Source organism: Pezoporus flaviventris, unplaced genomic scaffold (assembly GCF_033815535.1).
Source record: "Pezoporus flaviventris isolate CSIRO_AGI_PZ_B2104156 unplaced genomic scaffold, CSIRO_AGI_Pfla_v1 ptg000088l, whole genome shotgun sequence".
NCBI classification, from domain to species: domain Eukaryota; kingdom Metazoa; phylum Chordata; class Aves; order Psittaciformes; family Psittacidae; genus Pezoporus; species Pezoporus flaviventris.
The window spans coordinates 1,177,393-1,184,745 of NW_026892636.1; the positions used below are offsets into that span (position 1 = coordinate 1,177,393).

Sequence of the window (7,353 nt, forward strand, 5' to 3'; positions counted from 1 at the left end):
ATCCCTGGCAGTGTTCAAGGTCAGGTTCGATGGGGCTTGGAGGAAGCTGCTCCAGTGGAAGGTGTCCCTGCCACGGGAAGGGTTGGAGCGGGATGAGCTTTAAGGTCCCTTCCAACACAAACCTGTCTGGGATTCTATGGTTCCATGAGAGCAAGCTAACTGCTACCTAACCAGGAGGTTATGCTGCAAGGTTTTGCTTGGCTGTAGGATCATAACAGCATCTGGATGTTCTCCTATCCATAATGTCAAGAGTTACATCTTGGATAATACTAGCAACAGTCTTCTTGGTGTGTCCTAGGGCAGCTTGTTAAAGCTTGACCAAAAAGCAAGATCTTACCAAATCGGAGTAGGAAAGCCACAAATGGAGGTCCTTTCCCCAGGAATACAGGGATAAATATTCAGTTAACTCTTCAGCAGAGTGTGGGCCCACAACCTGCATGGATAATATCTAAACAAAGGCAGCAAGGTATGGGTTTTTAGTTTAATTTTTCTCCATTCCAGTGAGCGTGCTCAAGCTGCAGGGAGATGTGATCGCTGGGAGGAAGTTGTCATGTATAGCACAAGCTGCAGCCTTAGACACATCCCAGCTTTCATATCTGCCCTTGGATCACGTCAGACCAAGCACTTGGTTTGTCAAGCAAGAAAAAGCGAGGGTGAGCCTTTGTTAATTGTGAGCTTCAGGTCAATTGTCCCCTGGCAGGAGATGTGTGTGTCTGGGCAGGTGGATGCTGCCTCAGGGGGAGGATTGAGCCCCAGACCCAAACAGTTGGATTTTCATTACTTGGGTCACATCTTCCAGCTCCGTGGTGATGGCTCAGGAGCTGCTTTGCCTCCAGCATGTCTATGTGAGCAGTGAAAAGCAGCTCCAAATCCCCATTAATAACACCAGGAGACCACATGCATTGCTCACAAGACATCTGAACTGAGGAGTCTGGCTCTGGAGGGGGAGCTCACCCCTTCAGCAAAAGGTCATCAAATAATGATGACTCTTAAGCATGGCTCTGCTTGTCAGATACCAGCCACGCACACTCCTGCTTTGCTCTCTGGTGTAACTCTGTCAAGTGATGATTAATGTTAGGCAGGAAAAATCAGTGAAGATTTATTCTGCCTGTTGTAAGCTGTGATTTTAGGAGCTGCTGGTTTCTCCCAGGGAGAATTTATCTTTGATCAAGCCTGAATGTATCTTTTGTCTCCATGTTAGGCATCGTGTCTAAAGCAAAGTGAGGTGAGAAATCCTGGCTCTGCACCATCCTACCCTAAGGAAAGCCACATTTGCTCTCAAAGAGCTCCTCCTGGGTCACAGAGAACAGCCATTTATTCCTCATGTACTCACACTGGACTGGCAGCACCCAAAAGATGAGAAGTAATTCCTTTTTCCCAGCAGTTACTGGGGAATTAAAGGACTTCCATGTATCAATGGCTTGAGAGGAACTATGAGGAACCCTGCAGTTTATTTATTCTGGTGTTGCCCTCCCTCCTTGCCTTAAAATACCTACTTGCTTCCAAGTGTGTTGGTGGTGGTTGTGGTGTTCAGCCAAGACTGGCCTTGGGAACTTGGTGTTTTCCTCTCTCGAAAAGAATTTACCTCATATTGACTTATATATATGTATGTGTGTGTATATATATGTATATATACACACTTTATATTGACTGAAAGTAGTGTAACTGACTGATAGACAAAACCTGACATTCTTAACATTATTGAGGGATTTGGGCCTATTCAGAATTTTCAATTTAAAGACATAAAGCAGGTAATCTGCTTTTAGGTTCACTATGGTTGAAGATAATTATATGTTCCCCTCTGGGGCTTCACAAACAGGGAAGACCTGTGGGTGATGTGCTTTGCCTTATTCCTTGCCATCTATGTGGTTACCTTCATAGGAAACCTGGGAGTAATTGCATTAATCAGAATGGATTCCTGCCTACACATCCCATGTACTTCTTCCTAAGCCACTTGTCTCTCCTGGATGTCTGCTACTCCTCTACCATCATCCCTCAAGCCTTGCTCGATGTTCTAGTGGAGCAGAAGTTGATTTCCTTCATTAGATGTGCCACTCAGCTCTTCTGCTTTGCAACCTGTGCCACCACCGAGTGCTACGTGCTGGCTGCTATGATCGCTACATGGCCATTTGTAACCCCCTTCTCTACTCCATAGTCATGTCCCAAAGGCTTTGCATTGGGATGTTGGCTGGTGCCTACTTAGCTGGCGTGATCAGCTCTACCATACACACGGTTTCCATATCTCGTCTCCCGTTCTGTCGGTCCAAGACGATCAATCACTTCTTCTGTGATGGACCACCACTGCTAGCCCTCTCCTGCTCTGATGACCATGCCATCGAGGTGATGGTTGCTGCCGTGGTGGGGTTCAAGGTACTGAGCACCACGGTCTTCATCCTCATCTCCTACTTGTTGGTCCTTTCCACTGTCATGCGGATGCGGTCTGTGGCTGGTTAACGCAAAGCTTTCTCCACCTGTGCTTCTCACCTCATCTCCATTGCTTTGTACTACAGCAGCTCCCTCTTCATGTACCTGTGCCCCAGCTCCAGGCAGTCCTCAAAGCATGATGAGGTGGTCTCCATGCTGTACTCTGTGGTTGTCCCCATGCTGAACCCACTCATCTACAGCCTAAGAAATGCAGATATGAAGAATGCCATGAGGAAAGCAAAAAGTCCTCTGCTCTTTGTCCATTCATGGTTCCTAGTCAGCTGAAAGGAGAGGGCTACCCTGCCCTGGTGAGAAGAAGCAGGCTGGATTTTGCACCTTCAAGGATGGCTGGATATTGCACGTTGAAGAGGATGGCTGGATATAGCACCTTCAAGGATGCGTGGATATTTACCTTCAAGGACGGGTGGATATAGCACCTTCACAAAGCAGGAACCTAAACATACTTGGAAGCATGACAGCTGGAAAACACGCTTCTCCTTAAACCAAGGCTACATTCTGTGCTGGCATGGACAGGACTTTCTCTGGCTGCAGCCTGAAAGCTGACAGTGACTGTGTACTGGAAGGAAAGTTGTTGTCCAAAGTGATTGTTACTTAAATAGTACTTGAAGTTAATATATTTTATTATTTAAATGCTATTAAACATAACAATAAACTTTACTTCAGGCTTCAAAGAGCAAAAGGGAGAAGGTGATGGATTTGCCCTGCTGGCATCAAACCAACTGGTATCTGAGCTCATGTTTTATATTAGCAAATGATTTCTGGTGTTATTTCTGTTTTTAAGGAAATATTAACTGGTATTTCCAGGTATTTCAACTCCAGCCCACAAGGTTTGGTCACGTGACATGACAGAGGGGATATTGAGGTGAGCTCTTAGGCAGAAGCTCTTCCCTGTGAGGGTGCTGAGGCGCTGGCACAGGGTGCCCAGAGAAGCTGAGGCTGTCGCATCCTTGCCAGTTTTCAAGGCCAGGTTGGACACAGGGGCTTGGAGCGAGCTTCTCTAGTGGAAGGGGTCCCAGCCCATAGCAGGGGTTGGAGCTGGATGAGCTTTAAGGTCCCTTCCAACACAAACTAGGATGCGATTGTAAGAAATAAAGCTTTGACAGTCTGTTGGTCAACAAAGCCCTTGTGCTAAATGGGGACATGTCATATCTGAGCCTCTGCTCTGCTGCGAATTTAAGTAGGGGTGTAAAGAGCCTGAGTGCTTTTAGGAGGGAGGATCGGGGGTCTTCCTCCCTCCTGAACAGCCAAGGTGCTGCTGGCGTGGGTATCCTGACAAAGCTCATAGGACTGTCTGCTTCTAGGACTTCAAGCTGCATTATTCACCCTGCACAAGTGCACCCACGTATTCTTAGTGCCTGGTTTTGAATTCATGTAGTTCTTTTCAATAATCTTTGAATTATATATTGATCTTTTCTAAATTTGGTTGAGGGTTATTTCTCCCTCTGTTATATTGATTTTCCCATGTCACAAGCCTTGGTTTTCGCCCAGTACCCAATGGGGAAGAAAGACATTTAAAACCACTCAGAAATCCTTTTCGACCCTCCTCCAGTGCATCTCCTGGACTGTCAGTCTGGTGCCTTCCAGCAGAAAAACAGGTTGACATTGAAAACATATAAAGTCATCTGTGTACTTCTTCCTTCCCCACACTTTCATAGCTCGGTTTTCTCCTCTCATTGCCCCATCCTTTGTCTTTTCTAAATGTCTGGGACAAGGTTATCATTCAATATTTCTACTAAGAGTTTTATAATGTCTCTTCATCTAGAAGAAGCATTCAGGACACACCGGCACTCAGGATTCTTCAGATGAAGACTGGGAAATCTGACTTCATCCTGCTATATCCTCAAAGCAGCCACGTTTTGAGCCAATGCTTTTGACCAAAGTGGTGTACAATCAGTAGTCAAGTGTATAGAAATAAATGCACCTGATGGAAAGGACTCCTCATGACCAGCGCAAACCATCTACACAGAGGATTCTTTGTTGAGCTTGTTTTCAGCTCCCTCCAATGCAATATTAGATGAACCCTGTGGATGTAAAGGGCTTCCTCAGGGAAACACTGAAAAGAAGAGGTATGTGATAGATGGGGAAATACAAAGCAAACTGTCCTGGGCCTGTCTTCCTGGGTAGGTCTCTGCAGGAGAACTGGTCTTGGAGGTGCTGATGCAGCCAGGAAGACTTTGGGGAGAGAGGAATTGAGAGGTTGTTTTGCTGATCAAGTCAAACTAATTATCCGAGGGAGGAGGGTCCTTTGGGAGAACAGTTTGCACAACACAAGCCTCTGAGGTAATGCCTCCTGTGAGATAAAACCCCTCCACCAGCCAGCCTGGAGCATCCTGCTCCCAAGCATCTCTCCTTCAACCCATCGCATGGTCTCCAGGAGGAGCTGCAGGCACTGCATCCACCATCACCTTCCTCTTTAACCAAGCAGGTACAAAAGGGTTTGATGGGTGGTGGGTCCAGTTTGACCCTGGTCATGCTGCCTCTCACATGCTTGGTGGCATGTTATATTTCACTCTTCTTCAGGGACTGTATTGATAGGGCAAGGGGTGATGGCCTTAAACTGAAACAGGGAAGTTCAGGTTGGAGATAAGGAAGAAGTGTTTTACTGTGAGGGTGCTGAGGTGCTGGCACAGGGTGCCCAGAGAAGCTGTGGCTGCCCCATCCCTAGCAGTGTTCAAGGCCAGGTTGGACACAGGGGCTTGGAGCAAGCTGCTCTAGTGGAAGGTGTCCTTGCCCGTGTCAGGGTTTGGAGCTGTGTGAGCTTTAATTTCCCTTCAACCCAAACCATTCTATGATAACCCATGGTGTGAATAAAAGTGCCCTAGTATGCCTAGTAGGTTTGCTTCAAAAACACCAATATTCCTGACCCCATCTACAACTGATTTAGCGATATTTTAGCATGAGAATATCCAAGCTAAAGCCTTAAAATTTTGGTTTATATATGGTATGTTTTGTGTTTTACACCCTTAGGTGGATATTTGGGTTGGTCATAGGCAGCTCACTGCATTCGCAGCAAAGCTCTGCTGGAGCCAAGTCCACTGCTTTCCCTTAACATTATGCATATTGGGGGTTCTTCAAAAGCAGATAAACTTAGAACTTAAAACAAATTTCAAGTACATGGCTTTGTGTGGTGTTGAAAAGGATGCAGCACAAGTAATGAATCTACAGAAGAGCACTGATCCACTCTGAAAAATACAAAAAAGGGAGAAAAATAATCCTTAAAATTCCCAGAAATCAGTGAAGAAAATACATCTTTTCTGTTTTCCACATTTTGTGATGTACTTATTTGGTTTTATTGTATTACGTTTGGATAGACATGTTTCTCACTGTTTCATTAGTGATGTGTATATCAATCATTGTAGAATTATTCTCTTTTAATTTCAGGCTGTGTAATGAGCTCCTTCACCTCTTTGACTTCAGATCTTGAGTTACAGACAGAAATACACCATTACAAATACACCATTTTCTATTGCATTTACTTTCTGGATTAAACTCCAACTAAACTTCCACATTATTTCTCTTGTAGTTATGTATTTCAGTGATTCCTTTCATTTCAATCCAAATCCATCAACTTGTTGAAATGACGGATACAGGAAACCTCACGGTTCTCTCCGGCTTCATCCTCTTGGGTTTCTCTGATGCCCCAGCGCTACAAACCACCATCTTCACAGTCTTCTTATCCCTGTATGTTTTAATGGTGCTGGGGAACCTGACAATGATCCTGCTGATCAACACTGACCCCCACCTCCACATTCCCATGTACTTCTTCCTGACTCACTTATCTTGCATGGATGTTTGCCTTTCCTCTGCTATCATCCCAAAAGCTCTGGAGACCTTCCTGCTGGGGAGAAGCCACATCTCCTTTTGGGGTTGCTTTGCCCAGATGTATATTTTCCTGGCTCTGGCTATCTGTGAGTGCTTCCTCTATGGGGTAATGGCTTATGACCGATACACGGCTGTGTGCAAGCCCCTGCTCTACACCACTACCATGACCAGGGCGCGTTGCTATGGCGTGATGGTGCTGGTGTACACCATCGGGTTCCTCACCTCCCTGGTGCACATCACGCTGGCAGGGAGGTTGTCCTTCTGTCAGGCCAGGAGCATCAACCACTTCTTCTGTGAGCTGCCCACCCTCCTGCAGCTCTCCTGCTCAGACACAAGCACAAATGAGGTCTTGCAGGTTTACCACGCTGTGTTAAACACCATGGGCCCTCTCCTGATGATCCTGGTGTCCTACGCCTACATCCTCCACACCGTCCTGCAGATCCCTTTGGCCACGAGGAGGCTGAAGGTCTTCTCTACCTGTGCTTCCCACTTGGTTGCCATCACCATCTTCTACGCACCCGCGATCCTCACCTACGTCCAGCCTCATGAGGCATCCTCATGGGATCAGGCAAAGCTGGTGTCGCTGTGTTACTCCATCCTCACCCCAACCCTTAACCCCCTCATCTACAGCCTGAGGAACAAGGAGGTGAAGGGGGCTCTGAGGAGGCTGTGGGAGCGAAAGCTGCTGCCACATCTATGCAGGGTTTGAAAGCACATTTGGAGCCCTTCAGTACTGTGGAGGTAAGGAAGGAATATTTGGAATATGTGATTATGAAATTGAGCATTACTGGCCATTATTGGTCATTATAGCTCACTACTGGTCATTATTACAGCAAGTGCAGGTTATGGAGAAGCAGCACAACGAATGGTTCTCTTGTAACAGCTTCAGGTGGTTTTAAGCGAGGCCTGAGCCTTCAATAATTCATCCAAATAAGTATCAGGTATTTAGTAGCAGGCCTGAGACAGCACCATGGTGTCTTGTGTCTAAATTGTGCTAAATGAAAGTAGAGCCCACAAATAGGAGGCTCAGGCTTGAGGTAAGGCACTGACCACTGTCTCCATTGCCTACTTGATAAGCATTTCCTC

At 46.3% G+C, this 7,353-nt stretch overlaps 1 pseudogene; it reads left to right on the forward strand.

Annotated features, from left to right (window-relative positions):
- The first annotated feature begins 1,805 nt into the window (after positions 1 to 1,805).
- LOC133280759 (olfactory receptor 5T7-like) lies at positions 1,806 to 2,809 on the forward strand (annotated as a pseudogene).
- Positions 2,810 to 7,353: the final 4,544 nt, after the last annotated feature.